The sequence below is a fragment of the Triticum urartu genome, chromosome 4, assembly GCF_003073215.2.
Source record: "Triticum urartu cultivar G1812 chromosome 4, Tu2.1, whole genome shotgun sequence".
NCBI lineage: Eukaryota > Viridiplantae > Streptophyta > Magnoliopsida > Poales > Poaceae > Triticum > Triticum urartu.
In genome coordinates, this window is record NC_053025.1 from 503,783,441 (window position 1) to 503,800,969 (window position 17,529).

The window sequence follows — 17,529 nt, forward strand, 5'->3', positions numbered from 1 at the left end:
CTAGTCCACCGGACCCTTTCCAAAGATTACGTAGTGTAAATCATTGACCATAGCAAGTACGTGATCACCGGTACGCATGGCGGGCTTCTTCCGGTGATCTGCCTCGCCTTTGAAATGCCGGGACCAATGGCCCACGTGGCCCGGCCGGCCCCCTGGGCTCACGAACCGGGACCAATGCCCACATTGGTCTCGGTTCTGGACTGAACCGGGACTAATGGGCTGACCCGACCTGGACCAAAGCCCTGTTTTCTACTAGTGACCGTACATAGAGATTGCAGATGGAGGATGTCGGCCGCCGCCGTAGAATAGGTTTAGGGTCGGGTTGCTTTTATTTTCCTGTCCTATAAAAGTTCGAAATGTAATGAAAATCGACCATGTTTGCATTAATATCGGCCGGTGTACATGAACTTTCACAATAATATATTATATTGTAGGAGTACTAGCAAGATGCCCGTGCGTTGCACGGAAGATCAGGATCTTGTGGGAGAAAAGGATGAATGAGGGAACGCCTTATCTACAAATGTGGAGAGGAGTGGGGGTAAATTGTCATAGTTTCCTTCATATCCATTAGATATAGATCGGACGACCTATATTGCAGGACGACAGGCACACCATCATCACCAACTCTGCTTTTTATTGAACTGAGACAAAGCTAACATGCGAAGTAAAATAAACACATAGGGTCTATACATACACAATTTATCTTAGGCACTCCAATAGTACGTCCACTACACATTCACGTATTTCACATCTTTCTACATGTACGGGAACCTAAGAAAGGGTTAACATAAATTGCCAACCCCTCCCTCCCCCCAATATAGAATCAACAGCTCACACGTTTCACATTACATTAATTACGTAACTGGGATTACATTGGTGCAGCATTACTCGTCCTAAAAAACCCAACTAAGCCAACCTCCCAGCATATCATGCGGGAAAAGACCCGGCCACACCGTTTTAGTCGGGATTACTGGATTACTGGTAGTAGTATCAATGGATCGCGCAAAGCAACAGGTTTTCTTTTAGGGGGGCAAGCACCTAGTTTAAAAGGAAAAAAGGGGGTACACTCACAGCACCCCTGTCATGGTCGCATTGCACCCCACACACGTTCGGTCCTGCACACGGCTCACGCAAAAGGAACGTGCTTCGTCTTGCCTCTTCACTGACACGTGGGACTGCACTTGGAGAAACCGACCATGCACCAAACTCCCCCCGCCCACCACGTGAAAATCCTCCCACCACCCAAAAATTCCCCCCAAATCATAGATTCAACCACCCTTCGGTCAACTAGCCAATAATATTCCCCAAACCCCCGGCCCCTATCCTCCTCCACTCCATTCGCTCCGCCAAAGCCGCCCTCCCCGCCACGCCGATACGTCGGCGCCATGTTACGTCGAGGGGGACGCACGGCGATCCTCTCACTCCCACAGTACGCTCTCGTAGACTGCCGTCTCTAGCTGCGCTGCCACCGCTGGCGACGTTCTTGTGGAGGCGCACGGCAGTCAGCGCCGCCACCGCTGGCGAAGTTTGTGTGGAGACGCACGGTGGTCAGCTTCTCCCACGGTACGCGCATTCTAGACTGAGGCCCCATGCATGCTGGTGTAGCGCTGAATGTTAGCTGATAGACGCTGTTAATCTCACTGTTTGCTGAAGTAGTTTAGAGTAAATATGCTCTACTTAAGAAGTTTCCTTGCCCTGTTCTGCACTCAATCTGCTTAGCTAAGATGGCATGCCAAGGCCGATTAGTTGCTAAAATATCCTAGCATATATTTATTGTGATGTAGATTGCCATGGTCTAGTAGCCAATCTGTTAGGTGAAATAGCTCTACACCGTTTTATACTAGATCTTTGTTGCTGCGATGGCCTTCGATAGTTCGATGGCTATGTGCTCGGCCTCATTGACTACTGCAACAGCCTGCCATAATTTAGCACTCAAATTTGTTTGTTGAATTAGCTTTACATATATTTCGTTACTTATATCTGCTCCTCCAAATATCTTGCCATAGCTTTAGACATCGACCTAGGTATTTTTTTCTAGACTTCATAAAAAAATATATATGTTTTTCCTATAATATCTATTAGAAGAACTATTTTGTATGTCTAGCAGATAGACAGGACTTGGATAACTTCTGCTCAAAGATTCTCTGTTGCATATGTCGAGGGGGTTGAAAACTTCATGATCTTTATCAGAGCTGAGTACAGTGGTCCGAAATCAGATGTGCTCTGCCCATGTAGCAGTTGTATGAATTCAGTTACAAGACCCCAGTCAACAGTGCAAAATCATCTACATTTGTATGGGATGTCAGTCACATATACTAGGTGGGTTCATAATGGTGAAGTTGTGAACGTCAATGTTATTGACTACGTGTGGAAGCAGCAGATCACCACCTTGATCTGCCTGATGCTCAGGTGGAAGAGGAGGAGGAGGAGGAGGAGGTGGTGGTGGAGCCAGTGAGTTTGACCAACCTTGAAACAATGCTACGAAATGCTCGTGCATTCCGTGAACTTTCATCTACAGAAGAAAAACGGTGGGCCCGCATGTTGGAACAATGCAACGTGGCTGTCACCCCAGGAAATAAGCTGTCAGTATTCTCAGCTATGGTCACCTTTCTTCAGGTGAAGACATCTGAGTGGATGACCAACAAATCATTCGACGCGATGTAGGATGCTTTCTGCAAAGCTTTCCCAAATGCGTCTGAGCTGCCACACACCTACAGTAAAATGAAGAATTTCCTTCGTGCAGTTGGAATTGGATATGATATGATCCATGTTTGTAAGAATAATTGTGTTCTGTTCCAGAAGGATTATGCCAACTTAAGTGAATGCCCGTAATGCAAATCATCAAGATGGAAAGATAGTCATGCTGTGAAGAGGATTCCTCATAATGTTCTGAGACATTTTCCAATTACACCAAGATTGCAGAGGTTGTTTCATGATGCTGAAACAATAGAGGATGTACTGTGGCATTCTAGGAACTAGGAGTATAGAGATAAGAATGTAATGAGCCATCCATCACATGGTAGTGAGTGGAAAAGCTTCAATCAGAAACACGGAAAGTTTGTTGCTGACCTGAGAAACATTAGACTTGGCTTAGCTTCAGATGGATTTAACCCATTTGGGCACCAGAGCGCCACATATAGCATGTGGCCAGTTCCTATTATCCCTTACAACATGCCTCCAAATGTCTGCACCAAAGAATCAAACTACATGATGGCCTTGCTCATCCCAGGTCCAAAAAGTCCTGGAAAGGATTTTTGATTTGTTCATGGAGCCTCTTGTGGAGGAACTTCAACAACTATGGAGGGTTGTTCTCACTCGAGACCTATATAGCAGCCCACTAGCTGATTTCTTTCTGCGTGCTATTATAATTTGGTGCATCCATGATTATATGGCTTTGGGCACTATGTCAAGGCGAATGACACATGGTTACAATGCATGTGTTCGCTGTGACAGGAATCCGCTATCATACGCAATACTTAGCAAGATCTGTTACCAAGGACAAGCCGCATCCTAGAAAATACCAAAGACATGTGTTCAATGCAAAGCATGACAACCGTGATCCGCCAAAGAGGCTCACCACCGATGAGTTGCAAGTGGAATTAGAGAAGGTCAAGCATATTACACTAGGAAACCATCCTAGTAATGGTAGCGGGAAAAGGAAGCGTGGCAGGGCAGAAGAGATATTATTGTTTACCCGCAGGTCCACTTTGTGGGACTTGGAGAATTGGAAATATTTGGATCTGCGACATAATCTTGATGTGATGCACATCGAGAAAAATATATATGACAGCATTATTGACACACTTCTTAATATTGAAGGCAAAATGAAAGGTACCTTAATATCTTGGATTGATTTGACACACCTGGGTATAAGACAAGATTTGTAGGTGCAAGATGAAGGTAAACCATAGGATATGGCACCGGCTGTGTACGTCTTGGACAAGGTAAAAAGAAAAGAATTCTGCGAGGTCCTGTCACGTGTGAGAGATTCCCACATGGATTTGCTTCCAACCCTGAAAGGAGAGTCAGTGCAGATGGAAACAAGGTACAAGGGTTGAAAACTCATGGCTGCCACTTCCCACTTCAAAGGGTTTTACCTGTTATCCTTAGAGGATTGGGCCGCCCTGACTTATACATAGCAGTTGCTGAGTTGGGACAATTCTGCAGGGAACTCTGCAGTAGAAATATCAGGATGGATGCTTTGGAGCATCTTAGATACAAGATACCAACTATCCTATGCGACCTTGAGAAGATATATCCTCCAGCCTTCCTTCATGTGATGGTGCATTTGGCTGTTCATCTACCTGATGAGGCACTACCTAGTGGTCCAGTACAGTATGGCTGGATGTACCCTATGGAAAGGCGGCTAAGCACTTTCAAGGGCTATGTTAGGAACAGAGCTAGACCTGAGGGATCCATTGCAGAGGCCTACATAGCTATAGGAGCGTTGACATTCTGCTCAAAATACATTGAAACAGCTCAGCTTAGCAAAGAGGTGGATGAAGACAATCCCGGGCTCAATGTTTTCGATTATTCTATTCGAGTTACAAGGAAGAGTCGACAAGAGGACAAACCTAAAGATTTGGACAAAATGGTTTGGTTTGTGTTGAATAACTATCCTGAGATACTACCTTATATCATGTAAGTGCTAAGTAGTGCAGCTTGTACATCGTAATCTACTGAACTTGCAGCACATTCTTATATATTTAGATGTTTGACACGATCACTATGTTGTGCAGCATCTACAAAAAGGAGTTATAGTCGCAAAATCCAAAAAACATTGTCAAACTGGTTATGGCAGGATTTGCGAAATGGTTCAAGAGCCATGTAAGCTTTTGAATTGCATTGTCCGTTTTTTTAATATATTGAGTACATAAGATGATCGTCTTGTCTATTTTCTAACCATAGGTTAAGAATATGCGGGGGGATGGGCAGGCAGTTGATGATGCCCTTTACTCACTAGCAATGGGTCCTGATACTCGTGTAAGACATTATGAATCTTGCATTGTTGGAGATGTGCGCTACAACACCCTTGCACAAGATGAAGGCAGGAAGACACAAAACAGTGCCATCATGAGCATGGATATATATGACAAAGAGACAACTGAAATGTATGCTAACATAACACACATTCTTCAGTTGTAGGATATCTCCAGTTTCGAGGATCATTGGTGTGTGGTTCTGTTGTGCTGTCGTTGGTATAACCTGTTTTCTAGGATCGCAAAACCCAAAGCTGATGATTATTTTAAATCCATCAATGTCAAGGTGGCGTACCGGACCAACGAGCCTTTTATTTTGGCAAATCAAGAAACATAGATATTTTTCTTGGAAGACACATTTGCTCGCAGCGATGACTAGATAGTATTGCAAATATTTGAGCAGAGGAATTCGTTTAATAAAGTTGCACAACAAGATGATGCTTACACTGCTCCTGATGTACAAGATAATACGGATGTTCCTAATATCTTTGAGAACCATCATGTCAATGACGCCGGCGAAAAGATTGCCTGTCGTGCTGTGGACATACAAGAGTTAACCAAGAAGAAGCCAACGTTCGAGGACGTTGAGGATAAAGAAGAAGATGAGACCATGGGAAATTATGATTCAGATTGATACACATGGCGAAGATGTTGACGCTGCTGCTGCGGATGATGATTACATTGCTTTTGTCATATTTTCCTATCAGAAGACGTTTTTTTATCTACTATGTAAAATTGTGTTTGCTATGACAACTGAAACCGGATGAACATGTTGTTTAGTATTTTCCTGTGAGAACATCACTTGTTATGTATACTGATTTGTGTTTGGTGATTGTATGACGACTAAAACATGATGACATTGTTGTTTAGTTGTTCACATATTTGGCTGTGAAACATCAATTTGATGACATAGTTGGTTGTTGGACAGCAATTTGCTCGACTTCTTCGAATGAGAACAAAGCTGACCCGACAGGGCCTTTGCTAATTTATTTATCTTTCCCTAATAATAAAGCACAGATTGAGTCTCCGGGTTCACCGTCGTGGTAGTTTTGCAATGAAGTCCCTATTGTTTTTTCTATTGAACCCGAAGTCTTTTTCTAATGTGAGAAAATGTTTCGTCCAGGTTTTGTAAACAAAAAACAGGAACATGCACGACCACGGGCTCTCCTCTCTCCCTCTCCTCCCGATCCCAGCCGCCAGGAGGCGCACGACCTGCGCGACGCTCGATCTGGTGCCGTGCCGGCCGATGGCCGACGCCGGTGATCAGAGCACACTACACCACCGGTCTTCCTCAGCTCCTCCTTTCCTTCGCGCGCCCTACCTCCTCGCTGCACGCCACGCGGGAGGGCTCGCGCCCGCCGCTCGACCAGAGCCACCGCTAGCTAGTCCGGTTCCGCGCCGGCTGCCGGCCGATGGCCGACGGAGGTGTTCGAAGCATCCTACACCACCAGTCTTCTTCGTCTCCTCCTTTCGTTTGCATTCCCGAGCTCCTCGCTGTACGCCGCCCGGGAGGGCTCGTGCTCGCCGCTCGACCAGAGCCACCGCCAGTTGGTCGTTGCTGCACTTGCCCGCGACCCCTCCGCCCCCTCTACACCGCCCTCCACCTCAAGTTCTGATGCACATGTGTTTGTGGATGTTCTCAGTTATTTTTTGCACACAAGGTGTTTGTGTGTTTGTCCCAGCCAGTTTCAGTCACAGATCCTTGAGGTATACTCCGACATATGAGACTAACTCTCCTTTCATATGATTCAAAAAATGGTATGATGGTGGGAGTTAATTGGGTTACTAGAATAATGGGTTGCTAATTAATTTACATCATGTGGAGTCTCAAGACACATGGGTACGCCGGCTCCTATTGTTTGACAAATGTATTATCAAATTTTATTTAATCGTATAAAGAAGTTGCAGTTAGGTGTTTCCCTTTTTTATGCCTAGACATAGCAGCTCCAATAAGATCTGGACGCTCATGGTGGATATATTAATTATTCTTATAATGGTCATCTGAATTTGCAGAGACAATTAGATTTTGGAAGCAGAATCCTTGCCTCATAAGATGGATGAGCTGTAGGATTTGGTTCTGTTCATCTTGAATTAGTTTTTCATCATCATTTTCTTTGTATTAGGAATTCAGGCCTTCCAACTCTATTTTTTTTGCATTGTTGGTGTATGCTGGGAGTCACATGGTTATGCATGCTAGCAAACAGTAGGATTGAAAGTCTTACCCTGTAGGTTATTAATATCTTTTCCACTATATTGATGTTCAGCAATTTAATTCGTATAAGGTCACACAAGCAGTTTGGTTTTCAGATTTGTCTTGACAAACATATTTGGTTCAGCAATTTAATTCGTATTAAAGTCACACAAGCAGTTTGGGTTTTAGATTTGTCTTGACAAACATATTTTGCAGACTATCCTTGCATAAACAATTGATTTCTGCAAGTTCCTTTCACTTATTAATTTCTTCCCTTGGTTATGATGTACTGCTATTCGATTTCATGATGATTCATGAGTTTTGTAGTTTTCACTCACAGAATCTTCTTTCTAAACAAGATTGGTTCCCATTGTTACAGTGAAGTAGCCACCGAGCAGTAAGGCCATCGAGTGACACAAGACCACGGGACAGCGTGAGAAGAAGCAGAGGGGTGTCTGGCGGGATGGGGAAGACCACGAGGATGTGTGGCGATGGAGTGCAATCCCAAAGAAGAAGAACATTGCAAAGAAAGACCCTAGCCAAGTGCCACCCAATTCTCTCTCACCGACCCATCTAATGGCCATCAATTCAATTGGTCCAAGTTGTTGCGTTGACCTTCCCATTGATCCACTACATCCACGCTCAGCTGCTTCTGCTATGCTTCTTCTCCATGGCATTGCCGACTGCCAGCGTGCCTGACAACGCGCCTTATGTGACCTGATATGATGCTCCTCTACGTGTTCTTATCACCCCGGTTTCCATGAGGAGAGATGTTCTGCAGTTCTGTGGCTCTACTCCATAGTAATGATGGAGTCTCCTCCAGATGGATAGCAATTATCTCGGGATCATGGTGAGGTTACTGACTCGACCCTTCATTTGGCTCTGTTCGTGTGGATATATTCATGTGCATCTGTAAACTTTATTTAGGTACAACTATTTGTTCTAGCGCTTGTGTTTATTATTTTTGTAACAAGAAGATTTCTTGATCTCATTAAATTGGGGTTTTATGTTGACATGAAATTCTAACTGAATTTGCTATTCAGCTGACAATTCCAACAATTTTTTGTATTGTATTTGCATGTACAGAGTTGTCTAAGCAACGGCTAGGGGGCATATGCTTATCCTATCACTAACATCTTCATCCTATTTGAGCCAGAATAGCTTTGGTGCCCTCTCTCACTCATGGTGAGGCCATGCGTGTTTGCCATGGTTGTGGCTACGAAATCTCAGACTGAGTCGCTTTGGTCGGGCACTATTCAGGTACAACTCACTTTGCTCCACCATTGTTGGTTGCTGTGCATCACATGGTTGACGAAATTCAGAGATTATGTTGATCTTGCTCTTGTAAGACCATTCTTGTTATAAATCATTATTGGGTTGTAGCTAGGGTCTTAGGAATTGATAATTTCCGGATTGTATCCCTAAAAATGTAGTTCTTACAAGATTCTCATTGTCAAATTGTTATTGCAGCATGAGTGAAAAGATGTTCCTTTTAAATGCTTAGATTCTATAGAAACCTCTGATCTATATCCTAAATTATTGTATTGTGTGCTTTTGTAAAATAAACTATATTGATTCAATTTATATATGTAGTACAATGGTTTTTCTCACATCACTAATATCTAACAACAAGGGTGGTACCGAGTTCACTTGCAACCAAAACATTTAAATTCCAGTTCAACATTTGCATATTCCTATCTAATAAACGGTCAGATGTTTCAGATTAACGTGGGAATTTCTAGCATATTCCTATTTTACGGTGACGCCATATTCGAATTTGAAGGTGTACTTGCATGGCAGAATTCTGATGTGATTCACATGGTCTTCAGTTGAGATGAAACAAAAGCTCTCCAAAGAGAGGAAACAAGCACAAATAAAGCCTGAAGAGATATGCAATTTGGAGTTATAGGAACTGCCACTTCATTATTATATTGGAGTTACACGCAATTTTTTATTATTATAGTGGAGTTACATTATTAAGTGAACTGTCACTTATAAGTTTACTGATTATTATATAGGAAATATGACAGCGAAGACGGCCTACATGCCTCTCGATCGAGTAAATCTCTCCTGGCCTTCAAGAGGCTGCTGGAAATCAACCACCGCGAGGTCCTCAAGGAGCTCTACCACAGGAAAATCAACAACGTTCGATACGTATTCTGTTCCAAAGCTATCTACTTCATGGTGTACGAGAAGTACCGCAGCTGGCTCCTAGGCACTATTCCCTCGCTTGGCGGCAGCCTGGTCAGGACTTGCTTGTCGGGTCGGCCGTGACGGCACATCCCCAATAGATACGTATCCCCTCAACTCGCCTTCTGTCATAGTTTGCTTGGTACCCTCACTAATACATGTTCGCTCCGATATATGTTATGACAATCTGAAGCGCGTCGGGCCGTGGACAATGTTCGATAAAGCGGCCATTACTAGCGACGTGATTGAGTACATCCGCTCCCCATGTATGACATATTGTAGGCATTGGCCACAATCCTTTAATTGACTAGAAACACAGGAGACCTGTAGTTTAAGATGGTGCTCGTCTATGCCTTTTTGGTCTAACTCTGAAATCCATCAGTACCTCTAGTTAGCCAAGGACGAGGTTGAATTTTCGTTGCCTCAGATTTGATGTAGCGTGTTGGCATTGCTAACTTACCCATAACACATGGTCAATCGAGTTTCATTTTAGTATTGTGAGTCTAGGAGCGCACATGCACTCTGTTTACTGGCCATCGAAGAGGGGCTGCCTTTGCACGTCATGGGGTTCAGATTGAAGGAAAATTGGGCTGGACTGTTCTGCTCATGTTAATTGATGGAGCTAAATGTATTGCCTGGCGGAAGATTAGTATAATAGAAAAATGGGGTAGGGTTGCTCGTCCGTTCCGTATAGGTAAGGTTTGTAATTTGGAATACCGAGCAAGTTCTCAAGTAGTGACACCCTGAAGTTTCATTCTAATTTCATCAGGTGTTTGGTGCATGAGGAGATTTTTCATAGTAATCATAACACTTCCTTTCCAGATAGCAAGATGAAACTAAATATTTTGTTCATAGTAATCATACCTATTCCTTTCAAGCTGAAACTAGACACATCCTCATCAGATAAATTGATTCATGTTCTTACTTCATGTCCAGACAGCAAGACGAAACTAAATACTTTTGCTAGCGTATTTGCTGGATCTTGATTTTCGTATATGTTTAGATTTGTCTTACACATGTTGAAGAACCAGATTCAGAGTATTGCCAAGGGATAGCCCAACGTCTTCTTGTGAAACTAGATTAATTGTACAAGATTGAATGTGACAAAACATTATACATGATAATCGTTTCTTTGAAGTTTGAAGGTGGCACATGACATCTTTTCAATTATATATTCATTTAATTCAGTTGGAGAGGAATAAATTATGTTAAAAATCAGTACCATGATATTTTAGTATGATTGGTCCTTTTGGAGTACATTTATAACACAAAAGAATTGTTTGGTGGCCTCATACATTTTTCTCGTGCCTACCTTTGCAGCACATCAGTGACAACATGCTTGGCCATATGTCTCAATTTCGGTGTCTGAAAGCACAAGATTAGATGACTTTTCAGATGATCGGAGACATGGTAAGGTCTCTATATTAAAGTTATTATGAGTCAACCTAATATTTTATTCTGTTTATTGCAAATAGAACCAGAAGCCAAGATACGAGTACGCAATTCAGAACCTTTATGTGGTGTGAACAAGATGAACAACAGGAGAGAATGGTGAGGGAATCGGAATTAAATGGAAAACAGGGTTAGCGGCTCAGATCAGCGACATGAACTCCTCAATTTTCCCTATTGTATTAGCCCAAGTACGGAGTATCTTTATCCTGCTCTCGCAGTGGGATACGAAACGCACTCTTCCATCCAGTTCCTCCTCCCGGTCAACCCAAGTACATTGCAAACGATGTTTGCTTGTAGGGAAGCATCATTGAATTAGATGTATTTACGAGTTATAAATGTTAAGTACGTGGATACTTTTTCCCCGTTGCAACGCACGGGCATTTTGTATCGGGTTGTCCTGGTGTTGCAACCTAGGAAGTATAAACAGGGTCCATCGTCACCATGGATGAAAACCTTGTCAAGCCTTACTTTTTGCAGGTTGCCTTATTTCTGTTTCTTTTAGAGAAAAGATAGCAATTTCGTTCATTACAATCCTGTTGCACGGACCCTGCTAGATCGCGGTGCGTCGAGATCATAATTGCTACACTCAAAGGTTACATTGACCATATTGCTGACATTTGGAAAAATTATATTAAAAATGTTGCATAATAGCATGTGGAGCGATTTATACATAATATTTCGCCTGGTGCAACGCACAGGCATTTTTTCTAGTTTATTACCAAAAGGGCCTCTACTATTTATTTATGAGCAAAATGGGATACCCCCTGTTTCCATTAATACAAATCATTAGATGTTCACAACACTACGCCCAGCATCAGCAACTTCCCAGAAATGCAAATCACATGAATCTTCCCTTTTCTGCACGAATAAAATTGGAGGATCATCAACCAAACTATTAAAAATTTCAACAACCGAAAGCAGCAGAACAACATTTAAATATATTATTACCCCATGATTCGGGCATTTGTAGAAGACTAGGCCATGGTTGAGGATTGTGGTTGAGACGCGACAGATGACTCTGTGTGATTTGCAGCAGTGACACCACACCAATGGCAGTGGGTTGCGATGAGCAACCGGCTGCGGTTTGCGTGCCGGCGGGGTTGTGATGAGACCCAGAGGGGATCACTACTGGAATCAGCTCATTTGCCATCTGCCAGCTCTTTGCCGTCAGCTAGCGGACGGCAAAGAAGCTCTTTGCCATCAGCTACCCAAAAGCAGACGGCAAAGAGAGGTGGCCCCCACCCCCACCCATTTGGAAAAAAACTTAACGGCCCACCTCTTTGCCGTCTGCCAGCAGACGGCAAAGAGGCAAAAGGGCGGACGGCAAAGAGAGGCGGACCGCAAAGAGGACACTACCTAACGGCATGTACCCCCCGCCCGTTACTCTGTTCTCTCCTCGCCCCGACGCGCCCCGCCACATCCCACCCCCGCCCCGCCGCCGCCCCCCGGCCCCACCGCCCCGTCGCCCCCCCCGCCCCGGCCCCACGCCGCCCGCCCGCCCCCCGCCGCCCCGGCGCCCCGCCCCCGCGCCGCCCGCCCCGGGCCCGGCCCCCCGCCCCGGCCCCACCCGCCCCGGCCCCGGCCAGCTCCTCCACCGGCCTCCTCCACCGCCCCGCCCCCCTCCTCCACCGGCCCTGCCCCAGGTGAGCCCCCTTCCTTTTTTTCTGTTTTTTTTCTGTTTTTTTCCTTTTTAGTTTTAGTTTAGATTTAGATTTAGTTTTAGGTTTAGTTTTAGTTTAGTTTTAGGTTTAGATTTAGTTTTTCCTTTTTTCTGTTTTATAGTTTAGGTTATGTTTAGGTTAGATTTTTTTAGTTTTTAGTTTTAGGTTTAGTTTTAGGTTTAGTTTAGTTTGAGGAAAGAAGAAGAAGAAGAAGAGAAAAAGAGGAGAGGAGGAGAAGAAGAAGAGGAAAAAGGAAAGGAAGAAGAAGAAGAGGAGGAGGAGAAGAAAAAAGAAGAAGAGGAAGAAGAAGAAGAAGAAAAAAGAGGAGAGGAGGAGAAGAAGAAGAGGAAAAAGGAAAGGAGGAAGAAGAAGAAGAAGAATAAGGAAGAAAAGGAAGAATAGGAAGAAGAAGAAAAGGAAAAAAGAGGAAAAAACCCCGACCCGACACGGCACCCCGACCCCGACCCGGCACCCCGACACGACACCCCGACCCCTAGACCCCGACCCCGACACCCCAACCCCGACCCCGACCCCGACCCCGACACCCTGACCCCGAGCCTGACCGCCGACCCCCGGCCAACACACCGACCCCGACACCTACACGCCGACCCCGACCACCAAGCACCCCGACACCGACCCACGACCCGAGACCCCGACCCCGACACTGACACGACACCCCGACACGACACCCTCACCACACCCACCCTTACCCCGACACCGAATGGCACCCCGACCCGCACCCCGACCAGACACCCCGACCCCGAGACCCACCCCGAGCCTGACCCGACACCCCGACCCCGACCCGGCACCACCCGACACCCGCCCGGACCCCGACCCCGCCGACCCGACACCCGACCCCGACACCGACCGGCACCCCGACCCACCCACCCCGACCCCGACACCCACCCCGACACCCCGACCCCGACACCCGACCCCCCGGAGCCTGACCCGACACCCCGACCCCGAGCCTGACCCGACACCCTGACCCCGACACCACACCCCGACCTCGAAAGAACACCCCGACACCGACACGGCACTACCCTGACATCGACACGACACCCCGACCCCCCGACCCCGAAACAGAACCCCGACCCCGACACGGCACCCCGACACCGACAGGACACCCCGACCACCGACACCTCCCGAAAAGGTGTTCTTTGGCCTTCCAGAGGCCGACGGGGTCATATATTTGTAAATTATTAGTTAGGTCATATATTTTTCGATTTTGTTATGAAAAACATCATATATAATTGTGTTGATCGTGTAGTTTTAAATGTGCAGTTGTTTCATCGCTGCGAGGTTTGGTGTTCGATGACCTCGCCGTGCGTTTGACGAGCTCTGCCCCTTCGTTCGTGGGTGAGCACAAATGACAAGTCCTCCCCAATTAATTATTTGATCTATTCCGATGAAACTGGATAGCTAGCTATATATGTGTCTTGAATCATCAGTATGCGTAACCAATATGTGTCTCCCATTCGAAAGCGTCATAGTTATAAATATGCATGCATTTGCATATTTATAACCTTGATTCTTTCGAATTGTCCAACGCTATCCATGGACAGCCCGAGTATGTGTAGATTGGGTTCGTTTTCCCATATGCTTTGCTCCGGATCCGACGCATATATTTCGTCAGTGCCTCCCCTGTTGTTCTCCGGGTACACATCCTCTCTGTTTATTGCAGAGATGTGTATCAGGAGAACAGCGGGGAGGTGCTGCCGAAATTTTGCGTCAGATCCGGAGCATAGCATGGGAAAATGAACCCAATCTACACATACACGGGTGGGATTAGGACCTATCATTACCTATTAGAGTGTAGGTTGCATGGACGTAATAAAATTGACAAAGTAGATCAACTGATGAATATATACATGGTGAATTACATATATATTTGTTGTGTGTCCAGTAGCTCTGAAAGTCAAGATGAGTGATCGTGCTTGGATGTATACCGGTCACACTGGTCAGAACAAATGGAGCGCTGAATGGTTCACAAAAACTAAGGGGTTTGTGCAAGCCGCATTTGCAAATGGCCAAAAGAAAACCTGGTGCCCCTGTTTCCGGTGCGGCAATTGGGAAAAGAAGACAGAGGCTGAAATGGGCAAACACCTGCAGAAGAGTGGTTTTACGCTCGATTATACGGTGTGGACATTTCATGGTGAGTCTGCCCAACGTGACCGAGCTGAGGTGGATCGTCGTCGCACCGACGAGCATGGTACCGGGATGGAAAACATGGTGCAAGGCTATGATGATGCTCGGGATTCGGACGAGGAGATGGAGGAATCTGCAAAGGCCTTCAATGAAATGTTGGAGTCTTCGAAACATCCGCTCCACGAGCACACTGAGCTTTGTCAGTTGGATGCCATCTCACAAGTAATGGCTCTGAAGGCTCAGTTCAACTTGGGCAGAGAATGCTATGACGCAATTATGACAGTATTTGGACGCTTTCTACCCAAAGGCCATGTAATGCCTGCAAACCTGTACCAGTCGGACAAAATCCTCCGTGCACTGAAGATGCCCTATGAGAAGATACATGCCTGTGAGAAAGGATGTGCCTTATTTAGGCTTGACTATGCGGACTTGAACTATTGTCCCATTTGCAAGTCTTCCAGGTATATTGTGGTAGACAACGGTATCGGTGAGAAGACACAGACCAAAATCCCCGTTAGTGTTCTTCGGTATATGCCAATCGTAACAAGACTTCAACGTCTTTTCATGGTCGAAGAGACGGCCAGACAGATGACATGGCACAAAACAGGCAAAAGAACCGAACTAGATGCAGATGGGAATCTGATGATGGTACACACATCGGATGGTGTTGCGTGCAAAAAGTTTGATGAATTACATGCTGACAAAGCGGCAGATCCGAGGCATCCTTGAGTCGGCATCAGCACGGATGGGTTCAGTGTGTTTGGTATGACGGCAGCCCAATACAGTTGTTGGCCCGTATTTGTCTTTCCACTCAATCTCCCCCCCCGGACAGATTATGCAAAGAAAGAACATTTTCCTGACGTTGATAATTCCAGGACCCAACTATCCGGGCAAAAATATGAATGTGTACATGCAGCCGCTTAAGGACGAATTGCAAGAAGCCTGGGATAATGGGTTCAAGACATACGACGCCTTTAGCAAACGGAACTTCATAATGCGTGTCTGGTACATGTACTCGACGCATGACTTGCCGGCGTATGCGCTATTCGTTGGCTGGTGTGTGCATGGAAGGTTCCCATGCCCCACATGCAAGGGAGCTCTTGAGTTTCGTTGGCTTCAGGCCGGTCGCAAGTTTTCTTGCTTCGACATGCATAGACAGTTCCTAGATCCTCGCCATAAGTTCAGGAAAGACAAGAAGAACTTCATCAGGGGTAGAGTTGTCAAAAACTCTGCACCACCTGCATTGACAGGCCAACAGACCCTGGATCAGTTAAACGCTCTCGAGCCAGATCCACAACGTCCAGGGTACTTCAAGGGGTATAATACTAAGCACGCGTGGACTCACAAAACATGCTTATGGGATCTGCCTTACTTCAAAGACCTCCTTTGCACACACAACATCGACGTGATGCACACTGAGAAGAATATCGCCAAGGCACTTTTTGGTACATTGTTCGGCATAGATGGGAAGTCAAAGGATAATACTAAGGCTAGAGTCGATCTGGAGGCGCTATGTGATAGGCCGTTACAAAACATGTAAGAACCGAAAGGAAAGCAGAACTGGACTAAGCCAAAGGCATGGTTCAATCTTGGAAGGCCAGCTATGAGGGAAATTCTCTTGTGGGTGCAACAGCAGTTGATGTTACCCGATGGGTATGCAGCGAATCTAAAGAGGGGAGAGAATCTTGATAAACTGAAGATATTTGGTCTCAAGAGTCATGATTGGCACATATGGATTGAGCGGGTAATGCCGGTGATGTTGCGTGGCTTCATCCCTGAGGATGAATGGCTAGTACTGGCAGAACTCAGCTATTTCTTCCGTGTTCTTTGTGCGAAAGAACTATTGCCTGGCGTGCTAGAAGAAATGGAAGAGTTGGTGCCGGAGTTGATCTGCAAGTTAGAGAAGATCTTTCCACCGGGCTTCTTTAATCCAATGCAGCATTTGATTTTGCATCTCCCGACCGAGGCAAGATTGGGGGGGCCCCTGCAAAATCGTTGGTGCTACCCAACTGAGAGGATGCAGAAGACGCTTCGAGAAAAATGAAAAATAAACGTAGAATTGAAGCATCGATGGCTGAGACATTCATCACAGAGGAGGCGGCAAACTTCGTAACAGCGCACTACGAAGCCAAAAATCGTCATTTGCATAATCCGAAGCCTCGGTACAATGCTGACGAGCCTAAAAAGGGTGGATCCAACCTCAGCCTATTCAAAGGGAATCTCGCACCAGCTAGTGTTTCACATCCAGTATCTTTGGATAACGAAGAATGGCGGACCATTTCGTTGTATATCTTCAACAACCTGATAGAAATGCGGCCGTACATCGAGTAAGTTCTCGGTACATTGTTTCGCAACTTCTATTTCCTTTGAACTACTCTTATTCCTGGATATGTCATACAGTCGATACGTCGCCATATTCTCGTATGGAGCGGAGATCCAAAAGGATTCCGTCGAAGAGTATGAGCTTCTCGCAAAGCAAGGAGGTGGCTATCCCGGTTTCATCTGTTGGTTCAAACAAACGGTAATTTCTATTAGACAATTTCATTTCATTCGCTAATTTGTGCATAATGCAACAATCCTTTCATATTAAACTTGTAGGCTAATTCAGAGTCTATGGACGCCGAATTGAGACAAGTCGCTAATGGTTTTGACTATAAGGTCCGTTCATTTGACAAGTACGACATCAACGGGTATCGCTTTCGTACCTATGGCAAAGAGCTATCTATGGCCGACCGTAAGTCTACAAATTGTTGTGTATCTGCTATCGGCGAAGGAGGTACCGAGTATTATGGGAGAGTTGAAGCAATTTATGAACTTCTGTTCTATGGTGAAAACCCACCGAATGTCGTAGTCTTCAAATGTTATTGGTTTCAGCCGAAGGAGACTAGAAGGACTCATGAACATATAGGGC

The 17,529-nt window shown here is 45.4% G+C and overlaps 1 long non-coding RNA gene across 2 annotated transcripts; it reads left to right on the plus strand.

The window, feature by feature from the left end:
- The first annotated feature begins 6,127 nt into the window (after positions 1-6,127).
- Positions 6,128-11,462, plus strand: LOC125552297. 2 transcript variants are annotated; one of them, XR_007303503.1, is made up of 5 exons: positions 6,128-6,686; positions 7,550-8,020; positions 8,327-8,430; positions 9,189-10,770; positions 10,836-11,462. It is a non-coding gene; the product is annotated as an uncharacterized LOC125552297 (long non-coding RNA). The 2 variants fall into 2 exon arrangements; XR_007303502.1 differs by having other exon boundaries at positions 9,189-11,462.
- The last annotated feature ends 6,067 nt before the right edge of the window (positions 11,463-17,529 follow it).